This window comes from Tiliqua scincoides, chromosome 7 (genome assembly GCF_035046505.1).
Source record: "Tiliqua scincoides isolate rTilSci1 chromosome 7, rTilSci1.hap2, whole genome shotgun sequence".
Taxonomy (NCBI): Eukaryota; Metazoa; Chordata; class Lepidosauria; order Squamata; family Scincidae; genus Tiliqua; species Tiliqua scincoides.
In genome coordinates this window covers 20,555,915-20,582,363 of record NC_089827.1, presented here as the reverse complement: position 1 = coordinate 20,582,363, position 26,449 = coordinate 20,555,915, and the positions used below count along the sequence as shown (strand labels likewise).

Sequence of the window (26,449 nt, the reverse complement as noted above, 5' to 3'; positions counted from 1 at the left end):
CTCTGCATGCTGGTCGCATGCTGACACTAACCCACCCACCCTTTGAACAGTCTAGGTTTAGCTAGTCACTGTTCAGGGCCATGTAGGAATTTTTCTGTTCACCATATTGGCTGTGGATGGTCAGTTTTTTGTTGTTGTTTTTTTGCCTGCCCCTGACTGTTGTTGTTTGGGGTTCCTTGCCTGAGTAACCTCTTGGTAATGTTAATCCTGCAGGTAGTGTGGTTATGAAGGAGTGAGCAACCCCTTTCCCTGCTGGAGCCTCCTGGCTCACCTACCCCTATGGAATGCAGCGTTTGCCAGTTTGGTGTAGCTATGATGGAGGGGAGAATACGATTCGGCTGTGAGGGGTTAGATGGTAAAAAAGAGGAAGAAAAGGCTTCACATATGACAAGATGGTGAATACAGGTATGCATTCTAAAGCAGTGGTTCCTAAAGTCGTGGGCCATGACCCACCATTGGGAGAGAAACCTGGACCATTCCCCCTTAAGAGGAGTGGCCCAGGAATGGGTCCCTGACTGCACCTCAGTGATCGCAGCGCTGTGGGGACCCAGGGACATCCCCATGTACCTCAGGGTGTCCTGCAGCCTCCTAGGGGGTCCCGGAGGCTTGCAGCCACCTCCACAACCCTCTGCACAGCTGCAAGGAGCTCTGTTCTGCTCTCAGAGCTCACACGTGTTTTGTGATTGTGCAAATCAGAAGTGAGCTCTGAGAGCAGATCTGAGCTCCTTGCAGCTGTGGAGAGGATCGTGGAGGTGGCTGCAAGCTCCAGGACCCCCTAGAAGGCTTCAGGAAGCCCCCAAGTAAGTGGGGATATCCCTGGGTCCTCGCAGCACCGCGATCAACTGCAGCACTATTGGGGCCAATCCCCTACTCCCACCCACCTCCCCGCAATGACTTAGAGCAGTCCCAACATCCGAGTACTTTGGGAACTGCTGTTCTAAAGTGTTTGGAAGTAGTTTTCACACAAATGGGGAGTAATGGTGACATCGAGGTTAGATTACTGTAACGCGCTCTATGTGGGGCTGCCCTTGAAGACGGTTTGGAAACTGCAACTAGTGCAGAATGCGGCAGCCCGTGTGGTTATTGGAGGTAGGCAGTTTGACTCTGTCAGTCTGCTTCTCTGGGGGCTACACTGGCTGCCCATTCATTTCCGGGCCCAATTCAAGGTGCTGGTTTTGACCTTTAAAGCCCTGTACTGCTCTGGGCCAGGGTATCTTAGAGATCGCCTACTCCCGTACAATCCGGCTCGTCCTCTTAGGTCATCAGAGAAGGCCTTTTTGCAAGTGCCGCCGCCTAGGGAGGTACGTGGGGCAGCGGCAAGAAATAGGGCCTTCTCAGTAGTGGCACCAACGCTATGGAATTCCCTTCCCCTTGACTTAAGAATGGCTCCCTCTCTTGAGACTTTTTGGTGAGGCCTGAAGACCCTTCTGTTTAGACAGGCCTTCTGAATTCTCAGCCTTTTTAACATCTTCAACACCTTTTAATATTTTTTAAATACTTGGTTACAGGCCTGATTCTTTTATGATTTGCTGCTCTATGCTCTTTTTACCTGATTACTTTTTATCTGACTACTGTTTTTATGATATGTGTTATATACTTTTATCTGTCTTTTAAATTATGTTTTTAATCTGTTTTAACCTGTTGTAAGCTGCCTTGAGTCCCTTCGGGGAGAAAGGTGGGGTAAAAATAAAGTTATTATTAGTTATTATTATTAATGACATTTGATATAATCCTGGTTTGCAGCAATCTGTGGGCTCAAGTAAACCATAGCTTGCAGCATTCAAACACAACAGCAACTATGGTTTGCAGAGAACCCATGCATAAAAAATAACCTGGAAAAGTGGGGCATAAATTTGTTAACTACATAAATGTAACACCAAATTATGGGTTGGCATTACAACGGTTGCGTTCTGTGCCCTGGACACAAATGATGGGTAACACAGTGTTTGGATGTCTAAACCATTTCTACCCCACCTGCAATTGTCTTTCAAAAATGATATTATTATTATTATTATTATTATTATTATTATTATTATTATTATTATTATTATTATTAACAGTATTTATATACCGCTTTTCAACTAAAAGTTCACAAAGCGGTTTACAGAGAAAAATCAAATAACTAAATGGCTCCCTGTCCCAAAAGGGCTCACAATCTAAAAAGATGCAAATGAATACCAGCAGACAGCCACTAGAACAGACAGTGCTGGGGTGAGGTGGGCCAGTTACTCTCCCCCTGCTAAAAAAAGGAGCACCCACTTGAAAAAGTGCCTCTTACCCAATTAGCAGGGGTATATATCTTTCTTCACCCTAGAATTACTTTGTGGGAGGATCGATGTATTAACAGAGTTGGAGAGCTGCACTGTTTGGAAGTCTTATATTTCATTAATCAGCTTTTGTCTGCAATTTCAAACCTTCAGATTTCCACTGTAAGGGATTACAAAATGTACTGTGCAAAAGACCACCTCAGATAAAGGAACACCTATTAGGCAATATCATTAAAATAGACTAATTAGTGCATACTCTATCCATGTTAGCAGTACACAACAGACAACCTCTACCACCCTGTGTTAATGTCTGATTGTTGCTCTCGAAGAATAGAAAACAAACAAGAGAAATTTGTAATTCAAAAATGTATTTTGGTCATCATAGGTTTACATTCTCATTACAAACTAAAGTGCAGCAAGGGCAGCTTTAGATCTCATGCAAAAATTGGGGTTGGCATCAACATCTCAAAAATGTAGGACATGAAGAGATCTTTAGGGCTCCTCCCACACGGGGAGGGGATCTGAGAATTTTCAAGACAAACAAGTTTTTGCAACTCAGGTGAATTTTTTTCAGGAATTCCTGCACATCTCTAGAAAATGTCCTTAGAGTCCCACAAAAGATTATTTTAAAGGATGATGGTATGAGTGCAAATCAAAGCCAGAAAAGGTTTTGATGCTACATTTGGAAAATATCTTTGAGATAGAAAGTGGGGAGCCATATATATGAACAAAATTCAGCAAATCCTGGGCACTTTTAAAGGCAGTTGGACATTCCCATGGTATGGTACAAAAACTGTTATCCTTTGCTGCAGATTAAAACAACTAAACAGTTACTGCCTTTTTCTTAATTTTTCACATTTTTATACTGCCCTTCTTCAAAGGAGCTCAGGGTACACATGATTCCTCACCTCCTTTTGTTCTCACAACCCTGAGAAGTATGAGGCTGAGAGACAGGCCCAAGGTCACCCATGAAGCTTCATGGCTGAGCAGACATTTGAACCTGGATCTTCTAGTCCACCTCACAAACCACTACACCTGCGGTTTGCAAACTCTCCTGGAGTTTGAAACCTGTAGTAAGTCCTTGCGGGGGCCGGGGTGGGAGGCAGGGGGGTGGGAGGAAGGCAGCAACACAATCCCCAGGATCGTGCCACTCAGGGGGGCTGCAGGGACTGGGGTGCACTCACCAGTCCCTGCAGCAGCATCCTGGAGGTGTGGGGAGCTCTGCACGAGCCTCTGCATGTCTCCCCAGGTCAGCAGCAGTGAAAGTGAGCAATTGCGCTCTGCCTCCACAGAACTGGAAGTGGAGCGATCACTGCTGCTGACTTGGGGAGACCTGCAGAGGCTTGTGCAGGGCTCCCTGAAACCCCAGGACGCTGCTGCAGCCCCATCAGAAGTGAAAGTGGAGCGATTGCACTTAGCAGAGGCAGGGCGTGATCGCCCCACGTTCACTTTGGAAGCCTCGGGAAGCCCTGCAGATGCTTGTGCAGGGCTCTCTGCACCCCCGGGAGGCTGGGGGATGCTCTGGTAAATGCAGTCAAGCCCCTGCAGCCCCCTGAATGGCGCGATCCAGAGGATCACGCCGCTGCCTCCTCCGTGCCTCCTGGCTGCCCCCACCCCTTAAGGGCAAAGAGACCAGGGCCTTCAGGCAGGGGCATCACGACGCCCCAGTCTGAAAACCTCTGCACTACACCATTCTGGCTCTACTTTAAGAAAGCACTTTTAAAATCACTACCAAAATCAGTATGAGAATGGAAGGGCCTGTATCTCATGTCAGTAATGGTGTTACTGACTCTGACAATAACACCTGACAGTCTTCAGGATGCAGTAGCAGTAGTTGGGGGTGTAACAACAACATTTTTCTAGGACTCACATTTTGCCATTTTAGAACTGTAAAAAAAGGGTACTTTTCCAATAATTGATTCCTCCCCCTGCAAATCAGCACACAAATATCCTCTATAGCTAACACCTTACAAATGAGAGGTGATTTCTTGAAAAAACTAATCATTTGCACAAGTGGTTAGATCTCTCCCAATTCCTGTGTTGCTGCCTGATTATCAGATCTCTATAGGGAAACAAAACATCTTTAACAGGGAAACAAAAAAGATATTGCCAAAGGGTGAGACAAAATACAAAATTTCGTAAGAGGACTGGCAATGGATTCGGCATAACAAGAACCAAATGTCTGGAAAACCTCCAAAATGGAAGTCGAAGAATGCATAGCAACTGCTCCAGTCCCTAGGAGATCCAGGGCTGTCTGGAACATTTCAGAAGATGAAAGAGTAAGCTCCTCACTGTCACCAAGAGAAAGCTTACCTGGATGAAAGGCAGTGTCGTCTAGTGGTCAGAGTTTCAAACTTGCACCTGGGTTGAAATCCCTGCTTAGCCGTGAAAGTCACCTCCTTGCTCAGAGAACTGGTGCAATAGAATGGCTAACAGACTGAGCTGTGAATCAGGAACTCCCTAATTCGGATCTCTCCTGAACTCACTCAGTGCCCTTAGGCAAGTCACTCCTTCACAGCCTGAACTCCCTAACTGAAGGATATCATGAAAAATAGGAATACTTGCCTTACAGGATTTTGTAAGGATTACATGAGCTTAATACTTCAACAACCTTTATTGGCATCACACATAATAAATATACAATCACAAATATAAAACCACAAATAAAGGTACACAAAAACAGAACCATAAGGAAATTGCTCGCTCAAATACACCGGTCAGGGCTGCCTTAAACTGTTAGAAATAAAAACTTTTGCAAGAAACGCGGCTTAATACACATGAAGCATTTTGCACATTTTAATACATGTGCTATATAAATGATAAGCATTACTATCTCTAAGCCTAACCCATGTCACAAGATTGCTGTAAGCAGTCGTGTAGTTAGAGAGGGTGCAAAGCACTAAGTTTTGCAGGGAGCTTCACCAGGGTGTGCAAACAGCCCCTCCCCTTCAGAGCCACAGTTTTGCACCCACTGCCTGGAATGGCTCTAAGGGAAGGGGAGGCTTGCATGCTGAGGTGAGGCTCCCTGCAAAACTTAGTGCTTTGCATGCCCTCTAGCTACGCCACTGGCTGTAAGAATAAAATGGGAAGCTAAAGAACGTATCTGCTGCTGTGATTTTCTTCGAAGAAGCGTGGGCTGAAAATAAAGAAAATACTGTGTTTCATTTGTTTAAACTAGTTAATTGTCTTTAAAAAAAAAAAAACTCCTTATGTAATAAGAAACACCCATCCCCTACAGCTCAGGAAGTGATTATAATACAACTGTAACTCATTACTCTGCCTTGTTGTATGGGTTACAGCAAGAATGGAAAAATATCTGGAACATTCAAATGCCGTTTATCCATACAAGACCTTCTGCAAGGGGATGTCCTTACTCGTGATTGCACACGCCCAAATATGTCACAGCAAGGAAGGTCAACCACTTGAAACATAAATGTCCCCCAGTGATCGGAGGATACTGTCTAAGAACGTAGTCTTGAGTTTCCACGCTTGGAATGAAAGCAACCCCTCCAGCCCCAGGAGAAGAAGGTGCAGACAAGGGCATGTCAGGACACATAAGGGCAGGGAGTGTAACAGAATATATTTCATATCTAGGAAAGAGGTATTCAAATGGGAAGGATGGGAGTGATTTCAGAACATACACAAAAAAAGCTGCAGATATACTTTTCCCTTTTCAGTTTCCAGGGCAGTGGTTCTCAAAACTTTTTAGCATTAGGAACCACTTTTTAAAATGACTCTCTCGGTAGCACCGAGAATGGCTGCTGCTGGATCCTGTGTGCTACCGTGGGAGACACCTCTGGAGAAGAGGACTTTTGTCCCCTTCTCCCGGGTAAGGGAAGCAGCCCTGCAATGGGGCTACTCACTTTACCGTTGACCAAAAGGTTGGCGGTAAGGTAAAGGCGCTCGTGCAGGGTGCCGAGCTCTCCATGAGCGCCTTGTATCCTGCGGAGCGGGCCTCCGTGGGCCCGCCTCCCTCCCTCTCCCAGGCACACCTCCAGCCCGTCCCCTCCCTGCGTCACACCTCCGTGTCACGCCTCTTCCTGCCCTCTCTCCACCCCCCCTGGCCTCCCCCCTCCCTGGAACGCCTCCTCTCCACCCTGTCCCCGCTCCCCCTTACCGTCCCACAACTCAATGGTCCATGAGGCCGCAGAGGCTACACGACTGCCCCGCACTAACCCAGCACTGGCTGGCTAGGGAGGCTAGCATGGGCGGGAGCCTGGCAGAGAGGCTCGCAAATGTGCGTTACGGCACGTTTGCGACAGTGCTCGGTGGCACGAACCCGTGCTGCCGAGCACAGGATTGGGCTCTAAGACTTTTATCTCTCTATATTTACACAAGTTTGCAAAGTGCAGGAGCACAATTCCTTGCAAACTGCAGGAACTCAGTTCTTTGCAGGGAAGTTAGCAGCTATCTTGTGAACTGCAGGAAATCAACTCTTTGTAGGACAGTTAAGCAGCTATCTGATTTTCAATAGCCTAAAGCTTGTGGCAATTAGTTATCTGATCTTGTCATTACTTGTGTTTACATTGGAGGCTCTGCCCAGCCCTTTGTGATACCCCAAAAACTGGGTCCCTACACACCGGATCCACAGTTTGGGAACCAATGCTCTAAGGCTCTTAGAGCTTGTAGCTACCATTTCAAGATACAGCACAATGGAAAGACCCACAATGAAGTACTCATTAAAAGAAATTCAATATTATACTAAAATTGATTACACTTCAGCCACACCTGCTTAATCCTAGCTGTGAACATCCTGCTGAAACAAGAGTTTTATAATGAGCTCTTTAAATCTTGGATGTGAGGAAAGGGATCTTGAAACGGTTCCATAAAGAACACCACATTGCAGGTGCCAACTTGTCTGCCTTTTAGCAAACATCTGCTCATTTTGGGATGGGACTGTTACTTAAGACCCAAAAATGTTAGGCAGCACTGGGAAGAGCAATCTTGCCTGCACATTGTGATCTGTTTTGGTGGGACAACCAAATGCTCTAGTACTGTTGCCAACACCAAATTTTAATGCCAATATCTTTGGCATCATTTCTGTTTGCCCAATCCTATCTTTCCCCTCCAGCTATGTCAAAAACAGGCATGTTGTATCCAGCTTGAGGGGGAAGGAGATCGGGAGGTTTCAGAGATAAAAGGAGATATAAAAATCCCCTTACGCCTCCACAAGCCTCCTACTCCACAGCAGATCTCCTTGGACCTGCGCTAGCAAGTTCAAGGAGAGAAAGGGAGCAGGGAGGATGCTGCCAGAGGGGATAGGATCTGCTGCACATCATTGCTGCTGGACCCACCCCTTCCCACAACTTCTCTGCCCCATTTCACAGGTCCCTGCCCAGTTGTGCTCACTCCCCACACTCTCCGTCCCCTCCCACCTTCCCCACTGGCGGCAGGAGAGCTGGAGATGCACACGAGAAGGCTCCAGCCTTCCTAGCAGTATCCTGGCAGCACAGTACTAAGTGCACTGCCAGAAAGTGCTTTATGGTACTTTTTCAGCAGTAGCCAGTTGCAGAATGCATGTTCTGCTGCTGGCCAGACCTGATAGGACTGGGTTGTAAGACACATACTATGTTTCTATTTTAACATTTTTCTTACACTGAATACCGATATATTGATAGCTATCAGCCTTGAGAACTAAATGGGATGTCTGTTTTCAGATTTTGTATGCCTAAGAATGCAGCTCGCTGGTAGGAAAACACATGCCCTACTACGGAACCTCTCTATAGAAGCTTTGAGCTGATTACTGCTGAATGAGATGGACTGTCGCAGGGATCACGTCTTTGAAACACTTTGAATGTTAATACATTTATCAAGGCTCCCCATGCCAAGAAAAAAAAGTGGTTTGTATGCAAAGAAAGCTAGTTATAACAGATTCCCATTTCCATTAATGGGACTTGCATTAACCATGACTAGTTCCACTGACTGCAATGGTACTTAATCATGACTATCATTTTTTTTTTTTAATATGATCCATTGGTTTGTGGGGTAAAGGTGACAGGAGGCAACTATCTGGGCACTGGTAAGCAAAGAAACCCTTTATTTTAAAACCATTTCAAACTTTTACAAGTTTGGTGCAAATGAAAAGCTTAACTAAGGCTTAGAATGAGCAGTCTTGGATTTCAGGCTCAGATACTCCCCTTCTTTTTTTCCTTTGCATACAAAGAAAGGAGATCTGAATCTTTTGTTTGTAGTTTAGAATGAATCACAGTTTCCCATTTTGCCCAAGAATTGGATACTGATGTTTGTTTAATCCACTGTCGGTTAACAAAACAGGGTAGTCAACCCAGAGTAGGCACAAATATATATATATATATTTTCTCACTGATTCTCCAAGACAATACTGTAAAGCAGATCACTATACATTTTCATTCTGCAGGCAGTGAAGTAGATTAGAAAAAGCCAGTGGACTGCTTTGTGTGGTATTTGAATTAGGCTGCAATCATATTCACAGCTGGGAGAAAGTTCCTTCAACTACAATAAGATTTACTTATGAGTAGGCATGCCTAGGTTTGGGCTTTTGTGCAAGTACAGTCACATCTCCCTATAAAGTGGCTCTCTGTTTATTCCAGCATATTGATTGGATTAGATCTAACAATTATCAATAAACAAGAATATCTGCATATTTTGAAGTGTTGGTTTTTTCATATGCCACTGTCTGAAGCCAAAACACTGCTGACTCCTCTTATAGCATTTGGAATACAATGTTCATTTTATGAGAAAAGCAAAGGCCTGGTTTTGACTTATTGGGAAACCATAGTTTCTTGTTTTGTGAACAAGTCCTCGAAATCCAGACTCCCCGCATCTTTTGCATACAAAAAAAAAGGAGAAATAAGACTTTTAATGATCCTATTGGGTCATAGCACTGGGGAAAATATAATAAAAACCAAATTTCCCAGCACAGCTTGTGTCTGACATACAGTCATTGTTGTGTGCCAGGCATTGGAAGTAGGGGAAAGAGAAGGCACCTACAGTGTAGAGGTGAGAGGTTGGGTATTGTGGGGAGACTGGGGAAGGGTTGAATCCTGTGGTGCTTCCAGTGGTATTACAAGGGGAAGCAGACTTAGAATTGGGGGGGGGGGTGTTTAAAGAGTATTTTGGAACAGTTTGTTCATTACAATCACAATTCAGAGGCTACCTGGGAAGATTCACCTGTTACTACAATGTACCATAGTGTAGACTTACTCATTCATTAAGGATCTTAAACTCAAACGTGAACCCATTCATCAATTTATTTATCAGGGTAAACCTTGCACCAAGTCTCTTGCGATAACCTGAGCCAGAGCGCTGCTCAGGTGACCAGAGCCATGTGGCTCACAGATGGTTTGGAGGAAATGCCGCAGGAGATGCAGTTCTTTCTTTCCTTCCCTCTGCAACCTTTTCCATTTGACAGGATCTTAAGCCAGGAATGAGGGATTTTTTTTTTCCTCATTTGGAATTGGTAGCAAAATTACAACCAATTTGGAGAAAAATATATCTGTTCACTCCTGACACCACCTCATGTTTCTGATGAAATGGAGCAGAATAAAAGATGGCTCATCTGTCACAGGTATGTATCCATCATAGCCAGAGAAGGGTGAATGCACTGCTGTTCATCTCATATTGTCTCAGACACAACCTGACATCTTATTTAAAAAATCAGGAAGAAGCTGGATCATGACCAAGCCAATATGTGGTTTGGCAAATGACTGCCCTTTTCCAACTAGCCCTCCCCACCACCCTTTCAACCCCTCCTTCCACTATACTCTTTACTTTTCCCAGCAACCCCAGGGTGTCTCCTCCTTTCCTCCTTATTTCCAGAGCTTATTGCTTATTGCAGTTTACACATTTCTTGTTTTCTGCTCTCTTCCTTTTGCATCCCTTCAGCTCTGCTAATTGGACAGAAAGAGAGATGCAAGGGCTGATGCAATTTGTATTTTTTGTAAGGAATAAAGGAGACACTACAACTCACAGCACACGCACCTATCTTCTTCCCTAACAGAAGAGAGAAGGAAAAAAGCCTTGAGTAGACCACACACTTTGGTTCCCATATGCTGCACACCAGAGCAGCAATGGAGCTACTCAATTTGATGGTGACCCAAAGGTCGGCATAGAATCAAGAGCCTCAAGAGTGTTGGGTGGTGAGGCTCTGGATCTGGTGGAGCGAAGCTCCACTGGTCCTACCTCCCTCCTGCTCCCTCCTTCCAGAATGCCTCCTCCCCGCCCTCTCCCCATCCTCCCTCTGCCTCCCCCCTCCCTGGAACACCCCCTCCCCACCTCCCCCCATGCCTCCACCTACCTCTCCACTGCTCAGCAGTCCAGGTGACCTCCAAGCGGCGGACCTCTGGTACTCGCCCAGCGCTAGCCCAGTGCTGACCAGCACTGGGATAGCACCGGCAGAGCACTGGTGCTGCAGCCCGCAAATGTGCCTTATGGCACGTTTGCGACAGTGAGCGCTGGCAGTGAGCTGGCGTGCCAAGCTCAGGATTCGGCTCTTAGACCTGGAAGACCCAGGTTCAAATTCCTCTCAACCCTGAAGCTTCCTACAAGACCTTGGGCCAGTCACTATTGCTTAGCCCCACCTACCACACAGGATTGAGTGAGGACCGAAGGAGGGAAGGAACCCTGAGTTCCTTGGAGGAAGGACAGTATAAAAAACGTGAAACATGAAAAAATAAAAATAAAAATGTACTTAATCTGGTGTACGAAGAGACCGCTGTGAAATTACATGGAGTCAGATGAAGATGGTGGAGGCCTGATATGACCCAACGGTCTAGCATTTTTGTCTTCTAATTTAAGCAGTGCCTCTCCCCATCTGCAACATTTATACCTCTGTGTTTAAATGAAGGGGAAGAGAAGGGGAAATAGGTCTGTTTTGAATGGCAGAATGAATTATCAGTACTTTTGAAGAAGAAAAAAAGAGACATCACTTATGCAGAAAAATGTGACACCTCAGAATGCTAGCTGCATAAATATGTTTTTCTGAACCTTTAATTACATCTCCCATCCACAGAGTTCAGTGTTCTTGTCACACACCCCTCATTTTGAACAGGGTTCTTTATATTTAATATCTGTGCTAGCAACTTAGCGATACAACTGGGGAACTCAGCGGACAAGTGAGATAAAATATCTGACGCCACAGCTGAACAAGGTCACCTTCGTATCCTTGTGACTAATCTCTGTTCACCCTCACTGACTCTGCATTCACTTGAATTCTACGTGTTAAGTCATGCAATGTTCAGGGTTGTATTTAAGCAAGATTGGGTTAGGTATTTTATGATAAGACACAGAAATTATGGCTTAGAATAAATAATGGCATTTTTTTTACCTAAGTGGTTTTGATGTGGATTTGTTCTGCTCTGTTTTGTTTTAGCTCACAGAACGGTTCATTATTTCCTTAAAAGTTCACAGAAGTAACAGTGCTTCTTGTATAATCTTATACATTAAGATGGAGTTTATAGTCTGTTTTTAAACATGCATGCATCACCTTCGATGTACAAAAGAAAGCAGTCTGTGCCAATCTCCAAGTCTCAGTGTTCAAAGGAAGAGTGATCACAAAAATTTATATAATTATAGGAGTGTTCCCATTCTCCCCCTTTTATGAAGACTGAAAAAAGTATGAAATAAAAACCAAAGAGGAACTTTAAAAAGGTCGAGAGAAAACCTGATTTTTCACAAGTATTTCAGATAATTTCTTCATATTGGGTAGAAGAGATCCAGTGTTGATTCAAAACCATAGCAATACTTCAATTATTTGAAGAGACAATGCAAGAGGTGATACGGAGTCAAACTAACCTGGGTTTAACTAACCTGGATTAGACAACATATAAACGAAAGTACTACAGTTGTTCCACTTTTGAATTTGGAGGGGCTTGGAGATCTATTCCTGCTTCAGCTACACAGTAAGAAAAACTAAGTCATGATGGGAAGGGTTGCATTTGCATGTGTAAGTGCAGAGTTCTCATCTCCCCTGAATGCAGATCCGACTAACTTAGGGCACAATCCTAACCGGGTCTACTCAGAAGTAAGTCCTATTGTGTTCAATGGGACTTACTCCCAGGAAAGTGAGGTTAGGATTGCAGCCTTAGCGGTTCTAGGTCAACAGACAGGTGCCTCTTGTGCTGAGCCTGCTATAGGCCTTCAGTCCTCCTTCCTCATCCATTGCGGCAAGAATGTCTCCAGACTGTTCTACTTCACATTTCCTGTACAGATGCAGCAGGAATGGATATTGGAGGTCACAGCAGAGGGATTGGAAATGACATCTTATGCAGTTAGTGCACTGTTCTGACCCTCTTCTCTGTCAGCTGCAAAGCAGAACTAGAGTCCTATTTGCTAGCCACTGGCAAAAGAGGGCAGAACATGCCTTTTCCCTATTTGCAGGGGCGGAAGAACACATTGCAATTATGAGCAGCCAAGTGCTTTCCTAAAAATCTATGAGTGGCTTCCAGAGTTTCCCTTCCTCCCGAGCAAGGATTCTTGGCCCAGGGGAAACATCCTTGTGTGAAGGCAGGGAAACAGTGGGTGCTCTCTTTGACTTCCTACAATTTCATTATTTACTTCAGCGCTGCTCAAACTGCGCCCGGAATGCAGTCCCTGTCCGGATTGCATCTGAGCATTCTGCTCGGGCATGCATGATGTCCTCCCAGTTTGGAGGACAGGGATGCTGTGGGCAGTTGTGTCATCTGCTTGGCATCCCAGAATGCAACGCAACAGGATGTCAGGGCAGATGTTGGACAACACGCAGGACCTGAGCAGAACCAAAAGGTTTGCTCACCGGGCAGGTAGATCCGCGCAGATGTCGGATCCGGTCCCTGGGCCATGGCAACCAAAGCACTGAATGTCTATCACAAGAGCCTGAGACTGCCCCCAGGAAGAAGACAACTCACACATCCCCATGCCAGCAGTTTGGCACAACACCGAGGCCCTTAGCCAGTTGGCAAGGGCTGGTGTTATATTTGTGGTCACGACCCAACACAGCTTGTGTTCTCCAACTACATTTAGGAACATGGTAGAAGTGAGCTCTGCCCATTTTCTGCCAGTACTTGAACTATGGGGGAAAGTGAGAGGCTCTTCATGAAATCCATGTCCCATTCCGGACTCTCCTGGATTTTATCGAAGTTATTTTCCCTACTCCCCTTTTAAAAACAGTCACCAAGCAGCATTGAATCAGGTTTCAGCTGCAGCCCAGCCCTGTTAGTTTCTTGAAGCTTTACAGCTTAAGCCTCACAGCTCATTGTTTGGTTGGCAACCTTCAGCCTCGAAAGACTATGGTATAAGCCTACAGCACCCGGTATTCCCAGGCGGTCTCCCATCCAAGTACTAACCAGGCCTTACCCTGCTTAGCTTCCAAGATCAGACGAGATCGGGCATGTGCAGGGTAACAGTTGCTCAAGATCACACTAATCACTGCAACATGCCATGAACAAGATGGCAGCCTGGCGCAAGCCATGCAGTATACATGCAAGGTATACAAAGAAAAGGGGGGAGGGGTCTGCTCTACTTTCCCTCTACTAAGCAGTGTGAATTTGGAACAGATAACAAGACTTTGGAAAGGGTTAGGCTGGGATCTGTGCCAAACAAAGGCTCTCACAGACATTCCAATCAAGAATGAAATGACATGTATGTTCTGGGAGGGTTATTGTTCTTAACTGTTCATAAGGAATGCCACGGGTTTGACATCCTACCACTCCCCTTATGCTCGAAATGAGCTCACACGGTCTTTCCTATACAAAATGTTTTCCTGTGGTTTTAATCCCACACAAGCTTTTGTTTTAAAAAAAACTTATTTATAGACTCTTGGGGTGGTGCGAGCAACTTTCCTATAGACACACACACACACACACACACACACACGGATAACTTTTTTTTTCCAATTTGGAAAGAACCAGAACACGGAGAATAAAGGAACACGCCTGCTGGAATCAGGTAAACATTCACCCCACTGCTTGATCTTGGGAGGCATGACCAGAGAGCAACATGGCCAGCTATATGTCAGCATGGGAGGAACAAGACTAGCAGGTATGATTCAGTCTGCTTATGTGGCAAGCATAATACCTGCACAAGACTGCTGGAACTTTCAGGAGCAATTGAATTGGAAGGCAACACTTCAGGTGCAGCTGAAAGAAATTTTTTAAAAAGGGAGCCACATTTGAGTTGGAGCATTTTTCTCTTCCTGGAAAGAATCACAGGCCTCTGTGTCAGGGTACATTATCACATACAAAACACTTCGCTAACTGCTTTTAAAGAATAACTAATGGACCATTTAAAAAGAGGGGGGGGGAGAGAAAAGAAAACACTGGCAAGGACGAAAAGTCTGCTGCTCCAGTACCTGGCTGAGTCACCCTCAGCCAGTTACATCCAGATAAAAGAAAGATGTCATGTGACACCATGTCAAAGCCGAGGTACATTTTTTCCTGCTTGAAAGCATGTGACAAACACAGCTTCGGGTTTCCATCACAGACCTATTATTGTAGCAACTGTGCGGGACGCTGAAAGATATCCCGTGAAAGTCACAGATGACAAAGGTTCTGTACAAGGGCACAGTTTGCAGTCCTTCGCAGGCAACTCATTCCCTTCCCCTTTTGGTTACATGGTGCAGAGAATGTCCCGTTCCCTCCCCCCATAAGCAAAGGCACCTGATACTACAGTTGTAGCAGTTTCCAGTGAAAAGTCACCTGTCTCTCAAATCCCGTCTTAACACCCACCCTCTTCAACTTCTTCTGCCAGCATGAGGAAGCAGTTCCAATAGCCCTCGTGATCCTGTGTCAAGCCCCATCCTCTTTTCCAACAGTCCAGCATGCCACAGAAGCCCCTACTCTTGTCAGCAGCAACAGATGCTGCTCCTTGGAGACGTGCCCCCTTGGCAGGCTCTGAGAGCCCTACTTTGTAGTCTGTGCTCTCTGTATCATATTTGGTGAATTAATTGTGCACTGTAGGCTTAAGCAGAACCCAACCTTCAGATTTCTTCCTTCTTCCCTGGGTGGTGGAACAACCATGCTGCAGGCTTGCATTAAGAGACTGAATTGAGCTCTATTCAACAAATTAATATCAGGGGTTCTCAAGAACCAGTGGTAAAGAGATAACATATACTGCTACCAACTTTCAAATATACTGTACAGGTGAAGCCTCTTCATCTGTGGATTCAGCATTTTGGATTTGCAGATGTCAAACCCCTAGATCGCCCTCCCTACAGACCTCCCAGACAGACTGGTACAGTGTCTGGAAGGTTTTCTGACCCTTAGAGAGGCTGTGCATCACTGTGCTCAGAGTGCTGCCTGGAGATTTTGTTTGACGACTTCCAGTAAACTGGAAGTCATCAAAAAAATTATACGGGTGGGTTTCTGAGCCTTGGAGAGGCCATGCACAGTGGTTTGTGGACTCTCTGAGGCTCAGAATGGCGCTGGTTGCATTCGGAGCAAAGGTGGGCTTTTGGTATCTGTGGTTTTCAGTATTCTCAGGGGGTCCAGGAATGGAACCCCTGTGGATAAAGAGGCTCCACTGATACTATGGGTTTTTTTAGGTAATAGGCCAAAGACCAAGTTTTTCAATACAATACTGTTGTTTTCACAGTGCTGTACTTTTACAAGCTCAGAACTACCCCAACAAGCTGGCTGAAAAATTCTGCCTTGCATGCTGTTTCTCCTGGGGAATAAGTACACAACAGTTCAAGTTGTCAGACGGGAGTTAAGTTACCCGAGTCACCTGAGTTACCTACATTCACGTCACTTGGGTTACACAATCACTCCCCTTCCACCATAGGAGTGACTTACAAGTAGAAGCCGGTAGATTTGAAAATAACATAAGAAGCAGGTCTCAAACCTGCCAGGTTCCTTTTCAAAGAACGAGTGTGTCAAGGAAATACGTTTGGAAGGGGAAAATCCCTGAGTCATGTTTGAACTGATTCTCAGTTTTGTGGTTTTTTTTAATGGTTGCAGGGCGAAGGAGATGAATGTTTACTACGTTAAATCCCTCCCTTCCTCCTTGGAGCTCAAGGTGACATACATGGTTTCCCCTCCATCTTCAGAACAATTATGTGAAGTAGTTCAAGACAACAGAGAGACACTATTCCATGATCAATCAGTAAGCTTTGCGACTAAGCAGAGACTTGAATCCAAGGGTCTATTACAGCTTTCTTATAAAGTAGATGTTCAGGCAGAGTTAAAATAGGATCATGGATAATTAAAAACTGGGTCAATTCATCCATTCACTCAGCCACTGATCCTCTTTGCATGGTGGAAGATTGAATACACACTCTTTTCCACCACACAAATAAGGTACTCAGCACTCACATTACGCTCGCAGTCACATTATTCTTCCATCTCAAAAGACAGGTGCAGGGGGTGAGATTAAAATGTTACATGGATGCTCTTATACTCCACATTAGCTTATTCAGTATTGGGGGGAGGGCACCCCTCCACTACTCCAACAGTTAAGAGGATTCATTGCTGGGTGAGAATCTGCATCAGTTCCCTTCCTTGAATGCACCAATGACAGAATCTCTGTTCTAGAAAAGGAGATAACAGAACAAAAATGATACCTTGTGGCCAAGAAATTCTGAGACAAGGCAGAGAAAGGACAGACTTTGGGCCTATAGCACTGATTTTCAACCAGTGTGCTGTGAATGGTCTGCAGGTGTGCCACTGAAGCTTTTTGGGAGGGTCATTTATTAGTTGGGCCATTGGGGGATGTGAGCCCCCTGCCAACAGCATGTGTGCCGTGGCAACTGTCAAAAAACTTATGGCATGCCTTGATAAGTTCAGTGCCTTGTCAGTATGCCATGAACATAAGAAGAGCCCTGCTGGATCAGGCCAAAGGTCCATCTAATCCAGCTTCCTGTATGTTACAGTGGCCCACCATATGCCCCAGGGAGCACACAAGGCAACAGACAAAGGTTGAAAACTGCTGACCTATAGAAACTCTAGGTGGGATTTCTATATTGCAATTTCATCGTTGTAGGTAGAAAACACAAAGACTGTTAACTGGAGACCTTTAAAAATGGGACACCAGCTGCCTTTCCAAGGTAGTGTGCTAAGAAGTCCCTCTGTGGTTTCTCGCTCTTATTTTTAAGCCTAAGTTTCTCTCAGTGTAAAGAATGACCTACTTGCTTTCCCCAATGAAAGTTGCCATTTAAAACAACTGGAACCATTGTAAGAACTCAGCAGTGCATATCTTGTACTTCCTGGCATCCACTTCCTCTGCCTGAGGAAAGTTGCTGCATTTTCTCAAAAGTTCAGGTATACCCCAGGTGAAGCTGTCACTGTTAGTAAAACACTGTTCCATTCTGAACAGTTTGATTATATGGGAACCAACATTGCTGTCTTCCAACAGTGCTTGACTATTGTTTAAATGAGCTCTAGCTTTCACTTTGAAGCTGATTACATTTGACCACATTAACACGTCTCAAGCTGCCTCTGTTCTTGTCTGTTGGCCAAGCCAGATTGGCTGAGGAAAACTGGGCCCTTGAGCCCCAAATTATGTACACTTGTTTGCCATTTCCATTTCATGCCTCTGTTGCACAAAGTTATTCAGCTCCCCTTCACAACCAGATGTTATGTACATGCTGCTCATTTAAATCATCCCTGCCAAGTCAGAAGTAGATAGCATGGGATCATTGGGGGCAAATGCAGTATTTAAATAGGAATGGCACTGAATGCCTGAGAAGAGAGAGACATGTACCAGCAGGCAAGATTTCTGCAAACGGTATTCATTGTTAGTATCTTTCGCTAATAATCAGAAACCCTGGAAAAACAGATTAAATAGTTTATGCAAAGAACTTTCCTTAGATTTTCTCAGTTCCAAAAGCTTTATTTCCCATTTTGCTAATTAAATTTTAAATAATCAACTTTGTACAATATGCATTTAAGCAAACTCTATCACTTTAAAATCATACTACTGTGGGTTTTTCCCCACAATGAAGTGTGCTAGCTCACAGCACGTATCTATGAGCAACCCATTCTTGTAAAGACGTTTCGCACTAGGCAGCACAGTTTAGAACCCTTCCAAATTCCTATATTCAAAGTACATGTTGAAACAAGTGGAAAAACTGGGTAGAGTTGGGCATGACTACTCCCTGAGTGTTGTTTGAAATGGGCATTATGCCCTAAATCAGTGATTTTCAACCAGTGTGCTGTAGCACATTGGTGTGCCTCAAATGGTCTGCAGATGTACCGTGGGAGTTTGGAGGGTGGGTCATATGTTAGTAGGGTCACTGGACAATGTGAGTCTCTGGTTAGCAGTGCAGTATGCCTTGTAAATTGTCCAAAAACTGATGGTGTTCCTTGACCATTTTTGCATGGTGTCAGTGTGCTAAGAGGTGAAAAGGTTGAAAATCACTACCCTAAATCAGTGGCAGACCTACCATTCACTTGATGGGGAAAATGCCCCGTAAGAGCCTCGCACGCCTCTAGGACCATGCAGAAGCCTCCCTGAGGCTCCTGACGCAGTTGGAAACTGTGCTTCTGGTTTGCCGGAAGCACAGTTTAAAGTGTTGGGGAAGCTTCAGGAGGCTTCCCTGATGCATCCTGGAGTTGCGTGACGCTTTGCGTGCTCCTGGTAAGTGGGGGGGGGTGAATTTGTATAAAAGGAGGTGGCAGCATCCCGGGGGGGACACCATTGTGGACCTTTTGCCCTGGGGCATGGGGCTGGGGATGTCCGGCACTGTTCTAAATATATAATGGAACTTGTATCCCGGTGGCAAATAGCCACCTTCCGTGGCAAGCAAGGATTAATTCCAGATGGCCTTAACAGGCAAGCTTTTGTAGACTGGAAAAAAAATGGCATAGACCAGTGATTTTTAACCAGAGTGCTCCGGCACACTGGTGTGCCAGTGTTAACGTTATGTGTTAACATTATGTTAACATTTAAAGCTCAGTGGTTCTCATACTTTTTAGAGGCCCTAGAAGACTGATTTATAAATGCCAAGAGGTATGGCTAGAATGGTGATTGGGCAGCAGTGACATCCCCTCCCCCCCCAGTAGCAGCTTGTTTAACCCTTGATGCACATAGTCTAATCTGCAGTCAGTTATGCAAACCACCACAAATTGGGTCACAACCCACTAGTGGGTCCTGGACCCAAACGGCCGATACCATTGGAATTGCTTTCTTCATTATGAACTGATTCAAACATCAAAAATCCCTTCGCTGAAGCCCAGATCAAAACTTCCAGTACATCTGTCAGAAATGTTATCCATGAGTCACATCTGTAAGTGTCAACCAATGTGGGATTTGCAACCACATGTTCACTCCAATCTGGGGATTTATCCATGGGAGAAGGAACAACCATGACAACAAAACATTCTTGCCCCTCCTCCAGTGCTGTCAATCATCCTTTAGCAATCCTCCTATATCTGCATATATTCCAGGAGCACCTGTTTGCCAGAATCGATGGGAGTTTAAAAGTCTGAAAAAGCAAGGATAAGCTCTGGTGAAGAAGGGACACCCCAGGGGAAAGTCTAAGACACCCTCTCACCTCCTCTGAAGACTCAAACTCCATAGATATTGGGCAACCATATGTGTTTCCAACCACACATTCAAAACACACCTGGTTCATTCCAAATTCAAGGATTATGAAGTGGAAAAGGTACATGGTTTTGCATCCAAACACGCACTACATCTGAGGGAAATGCTGATTTCCACTTGAGGTTTTGCACATTTGATCTGAGCCTGAGTTCCATCTCTATTAATGATATAGTGGGTTGGTATAAGAGATAGATTCTTTTTTATAGTAGCAGCAAAACTGTGGAATGCCCTTTCTGACATGATCCATCAAGCTTCTTCTCTTCCTGCATTTAAAAAGATATCCGACAGTGCAATCCTATGCATGTTTACTCAAAAGTAAATTTTATTGCATTCAATAAGGCTCTCAAATAAGTATGCAGAGGCCTGGGCTGCATTTGTTTCAGTATATTTTTTGACTGTTAATGGTTTAATATTGAAAGGATTTACTCTGATGCTGCTTTGAGGCTAGTGTGTTTTATTATATTTGTATCAGCTGGGATTTTCTTGATCTTAATGTTTTATGCTTTAAATATGAAGTTAGCTATTTTGGATAAATTTTATAGGAAAGCAGGGAAATCAATCAATCAATTACTATTATTATTTCTTAAGAAGCCATGATCAGACATCTGAATTAATTTTTGCTTAGAAAAAAAGTGTGTGCCATGCCTCTCTAGACTTATGCAAGCATTACAAACTGTCTTGCTTTCTGGGATGCAATCAGTGCTGTACAGTACTTGTTGCTGACCTCTTTGCAAAGCCAGCACTAAAATATCAGCAGTGCTGAACATCCTTTGAGGTATAAATATTTTTCCTTCCTCCACTACATGTCATGCACCCTTCCTCATGATTTGCTCCATCTGCTGTTATCTAACTCTTGACCCTGGTTGTTCCCATCAGCCAGCTGAACATTCGACCTCCCTTTTCCAAGCATGCTGTAAAGTAACTGATATTCATAAGACCAACACATCCTTATCTTTTTCCCATTCTTCTTTGGGTCATTCTCAGGTCACAGCTTGACATTGTGGCTCAAGGAAACTGTTATAACATTACAGGCCCTTGTTAAAAGAGTACATGCTTACTGTGTTTCTAATAAAACTGTTTCTTTAAATAAAAAAAACAAAACACAACCGTTGATCTCTCTACATATTTTGTTCCCTTAATTGCTTCCACTTGGTGATCTCTGTTGCAACTTGCCTCTTTGTTTTTTTCCTACAATGGACAACGAACAGCATGTAACTTGGCTCGGGGCTGTTCAATGACCAGTTAGTTATCTGCAGCATCACAGGAACCATGTATCATATTTTGTTCACCCATTTCCTAGTCAACCTTCTGGAGAGGTTGGCAAGCTGCATTTTTTCAGTTAGGTTTCTTAGGTTGCAACCCTATACACATTTACTTGGAAATAAGTCTTATTGGATTCAATGAGATTTATTACTGAGTAACCATACACAGGGAATGCACTGCCAATACCATCCTTTTCACCCTTATAGATAGAGCCTGCAGTTTTTTCAGTGCTGGCATGGATTAAACCTGTTCATGGACAAATGCAAGCCTTGCAGAGAAGAAGAAGGCAGCATGCAGTAAGATAGTGCTGACACCTCTTCTGATAGTGCAGCTACTGATTGCTCCAGTTGCCACTGACATGAAGTGGAAATTGTTCCATGCTGGGCAATTGACCCGTGGCACACTGCAAATTGCATGGGGCAGCTGTACATCAATGCATGTCTGATGTGCAGCCAGCTCACGTGTGCGCTAGTGTGCAGACATAACATTAGATTAACATAGTTCTGCCAGAACTGCAATAAGACCTGGAAACATTCTTTTTCTTTTCTGAAGCATTTCCTTTAAGCTTTTTCCTTCTCATCGCAACATTTTTCTTAGCTGTGGCTCTAGCTTAGAAATATGCCGCACTCAAATACTAGCCCTACATCTCCTGTGCCATATCAGCTGCTCCTAAAGCTGTCTTTCCTCGAAGGGTCAGCTCTGATGTTTGTACTGACAGTCCCAGAGTCTAACAAGATGTGTGCAGCTGGCGCAATCCAAAGCAGTGACTTGGCTCACAATCTAGGTGTGCTAGTTGTTACCCCTTTTTCAGGTTCCTTTCCTCCTATTTCTGGTTTACACCACTAAATCGGCCTTGAGGGGAGCTACCACTTCTGCACGCTTGCATGGAGATAAATCCTATTGACTTCAGCAAGATTTAGGGCAGAACTAGAAGTGGCAATTAAAGTGGATAACCCCACACGGAATTCACCTTCCTTTTCCTGTAACATGTAATCACGGAAATGTGTCCAGCGGCATCATTATTTTGCGGTTCCAACCCCCCTCCCAGCAGCCAACAATGGCGCACAGGGCTAAAAAAATACACCAAGTATTGATATCACACATTTCAATAACCTTTGGCAGGGAGAAAAAAGAGATCTTGACTCTGAGTCGCTATTGGCAGTGACAACCCCTCATTTAGTTCTATCTATTCAACCAACTAAGCATGAATAGAAGCAGGTTTTGCATATGATGTAACCCAAAGCTAAAGTCCACAATGTGTTGCTTCTGAGAATATACTAAGAGTGAGTATATAATAAGAGAATATATTATGAGTGAGATCATCTTAATCTAATTATGTTGACTGTGGATTGCAGATTATCACTCCATTGCAGATGGAGGACACAGAACTCAGGCATGCACAGCTTGACCCACCCATTCCAATGAAACTGGCTGATCAGCATGCATAAAGAAATGCAATGTGCATCCTCCACTAGAAAAATGTGCTGGTTAAAGAAGCTCTGTGTCTGCCTCAGGGCACAGTAGCTTATAAAAATGTACTGGGTCAGAGGGACTATGTTGCACAAACAAGGGTACCTTACAGTGGAACTGTAGCAAGCTTCAAGGGCATGCGTTTGACTTTTTTATTATTTAAACAAGTGTGTCAAAGGAAAGGCACAGGGCCTGTCCTGGATAATTTACACAACTCATGAAGATTGAGTTTCCAGTCTGATAACAAGCCATGGCCAACATGAAAATTGAGGGAGAGGCAAGATTTTCACAAAATAATAAAATGAAGTGGTCTGTTGTGAGTCTACTTAGTATGAGTCTCATTTGAAATATACAGATTCATGGGAACTGTTGCGCTTTTTCTTATCGTCGTGTACAATGCTTTAACACAAAATACAGTCAGCTGTAATACAGCGTCACTTATCTGCTCTTTCCCATTTCCAAATTCTTCCTCTCACTCCCCCCTGCACCTTAGTCAGTTCCAGATTCCTGGAACAGAGACGTTATGCCTATTAGCTCTCAGACACTCCCATTCAGTTGAGGACAGAACTACACACAATGGTGGCAAACCTGGGTCTAATTTCATTCATCAGTAAACATCTGAAAAGTGTGAGGTAGGAGCAACTGCAAATTAAAAAGTGACCAACAGAACCCTCTGTCTGACTGCTGCTTTTCTCAAGCCCTGCAATCTCTTCCTCCAGCTGCTTTTCTCCTAGCTGGCCAGGAAGGAAGGAGAAAACAGCTGGAGAATGAGGTTGCTAAAGACAGAATGGTTGGTATACAGAGAGCTTAGGATCACCTCCTGCCTGGCACTTTCCTCCCTGAAGTTGTCCCCACCCACTTCATAACTGTTCGGTAGCACCAGGTTTCAAAACAGGCACTGTGACCAGGTATAATTTCTCCCAGAGCTAAATTCCACAGGGATCCAAAATGTTCCTTCATGGACTGATTTATCGGCAGCATCTAAAGGTAGACCCTAAGGTGATCTAGATACTAGATGTCTAGGTAGACCTAGGTGACTAGGTAGACTTAGATAATAAGGTGTCTTTGAGACCAGTCCTATCTAACTTTCCAGTACCAATGCAGCTGTGCTAACAGGGCATGTGCTATATTCTGCATGGGGGGGGGCAATCAAGGAGATCTCCTTGAGGTTTGTTAACACGGGGCAACATTGACACTGGAAAGTTGGATAGGATTGGGTCCTTCATGTCCTTGAGGAAACTCCCACTAATCTTGTCCATTTGAAGGGTCTTGATTTGAGAGTAAACTAACAAGTATTTATTGAATGGGATGTGGAAAATACAGTGACAGTTTTTCAAAATTGTACATTATGAAAAATGTACCCTCTGATACAAAAAAACCCGCTGATACAGTCCTGAATTTTAGTTTCTCACAAAATGTAAGTACTTACCAGTTTCTGACTTGATACAACATATTTAGTTGTCCTTTATTAAACTGAGAAAGCCGTGACTGCAAACAGTCAACTATAACGTTCCCCCAGTTTATAAATAGAAATTAATAAACCCATTGAAAGCTCTGTTGAGCTTGCTGGCATTGGAGTTTTACTTAGATGTTCGAATGCAGAAAAGTCTGCCATCACAACAACACAGAGCACTCACAACAACACAGAGCACGTTGCTTTTAGTCATCTGATATCTGTTCACCAAAGACTTTGACCATCAGTTGACCTGAAAAGGTCAGGTGAATACAAACTACCACTGAAATGTATCAAGTGCTTCCGCTTCCACTTAAAGAGGCAACAACTACAAAGCAATTTCTGTTTAAAGGGACATATTAACACCACTTTGGTTTTCTGCTTCTTCTGTTTTCCATCAGGGTGTCAGGATTCACATGTTTTGTGTTAAGAGTCCTCTAGTAAACAAAATATCATACTTCAATGGCTGGATTTACCTCTTGATCCTTTCCTGCTTCTTCCTTATGATGTGCTGGGATACAAAGAGAAAACATAATCTGGGGGACAAAGCATATTCTTTGTCATAATCTGGGGGACAAAGCATAAGTTCTCTCAGACAACTACACAACATCCTGCTAGACTTAGGGCCCAATCCTATACAACTTTTCAGCACCAGTGCAACCACAATGCAGGGGACAAATATTTCCATACCTTGAGGAGGCCTCTGTGACTGCCTCCCCACCACAGGATTCGGTGCAAGCCCCATTGGTGCGGCTGCACTGGCACTGGAGAATTGGATGGGATTGGGTCCTCAGACAATATACTTCTAGTCAGTCCCTGAAAAAGTGGAATACAGTCAAATCCCCACTACTGGTACTACTTAGCATTTGTATAGTGTTTTTTGAGTCTGCCACGAACTTCACATTAATTATCTTGTTGCAATCTTTACACCAACCCTGTGAAGTAGGTCAGCATTATTATTTGCATCCTGCAGCTAGAGAGTTGACACTGGGAAGGAATGGTTTGCCTGAGGCCACCTAGTGAGTTCATGGCAAAAGCAAGCAACTGTTACCCTGCACATGCCCAATCTCATCTGATCTTGGAAGCTAAGCAGGGTCAGGCCTGGTTAGTACTTGGATGGGAGACCACCTGGGAATACTGGGTGCTGTAGGCTTATACCATAGTCTTTCGAGACTGAAGGTTGCCAACCACCACCAAGATTCAAAGCAGAAAATTCCTGGTTCACAGTTCAGAACTTTAAGCATGTCTATTCTGAAGTATGTCCCACTGAGTACAATGAAGCTAGGCATTCCACCGGCAGTAGGCGCTTTCCTGCTGTCAGAAAAGGAGGCATGCCGGAACATGTGATCTGGCTGCTGCTGCAAGCAACAAGCACTGGGCACCAGTGGGCTCTTGGCACCTGCTGGCCTTGGTGAGTATGTATAGGGAGTTGGAGGGAGGTGAGGCTGGACAGAACAAAGTGGGGACTGGGCAGAATGGAGCAGTGACATGGGTGGGGAGGAGAGCACAAAGGGACCAGGAAAGGGGCAAGTTCAGCAGCAGTGGCATCCACCAAATCCTAACCCCCTTCCCAGCCTTGATCTACCTTTCCGAGACTAGTGCCAATGATATTGCTGGTGCAAGTCTGAGTAGACCTAGTGGGCCAGCATGGACTTATCCTGAGGACGCCACTGGAGACCAAAGTTCCTCTGTAGGGTACTGTTGGCACCACACTACCAGCGGGGGCTCACATTCCCCCAATGGCCCTACTAATAAATGGTTCTCCCCCAAACGCCTGTGGCACACCTGCAGACCATTTGCATTACACCAATGTGCCATCATGACACAGTGGCTGAAAATCACTGCACTCAGTCATACCATTTTCCACATACAAATGTTTGGAGTTAAAAAAAAAAAAAACAAGGAAGGAGAAACTTTTCTTATAAATCTAGGCAGTTGATCCTATCCCTACTAACTCAGAAGTAAGCAGAAATGCAGCCCTAGTCTTACATTGTTGTCTCATCTCTTACCAGGAGTTCTTACACCAGCTTAGCATGGCCTATTTTGTTCCATGTCAACCTCAGTGTTCATTTTGTACAAATTCTGCTCACTTTTGTGATTGTTATTGTGAAAAAAAAAATGTAACTTTTGTAAATTTTAAGGCCTGTAACTGTATGAAATAACAAAAAGCAAACCATTATTAGTTTCTTGGGACAAGTTTTGTGGGTGTTGTGCACTGAAGGTTAATAATACAAATTGTAGCAAGCCCATAAAAATCTCTTGGGAACATTTTTCATTTCAGCGCTGTCAAGGTGCTTGCATTAGAGTGAAGGAGGGATGATTTCAAAAGGCTGTCATAAGGCACCTCCATTCTGCTCCTTCAGAGTCAAGCAGCTAACTGCAGCAGAGGGAATTATTTGTGGGCTAGTTAATAACAAACTAATGAATATGACCCAAATTCTGAAAAGAAAAATATGGAACCACACAATGACATTTGGGAAGAAATATTTTTGGTGCACCGAGT

At 44.3% G+C, this 26,449-nt stretch overlaps 1 protein-coding gene and 2 pseudogenes across 2 annotated transcripts in view; 1 reads left to right on the top strand and 2 right to left on the bottom strand.

Moving 5' to 3' along the window:
* The window catches only part of SLC16A7 (solute carrier family 16 member 7), a 132,996-nt gene that overhangs the window by 70,616 nt on the left and 35,931 nt on the right, over positions 1-26,449 (bottom strand). The gene's annotated exons all lie outside the window — the stretch shown is intronic.
* Positions 13,519-13,638, bottom strand: LOC136657819 (5S ribosomal RNA; annotated as a pseudogene).
* LOC136657829 (5S ribosomal RNA) lies at positions 24,983-25,099 on the top strand (annotated as a pseudogene).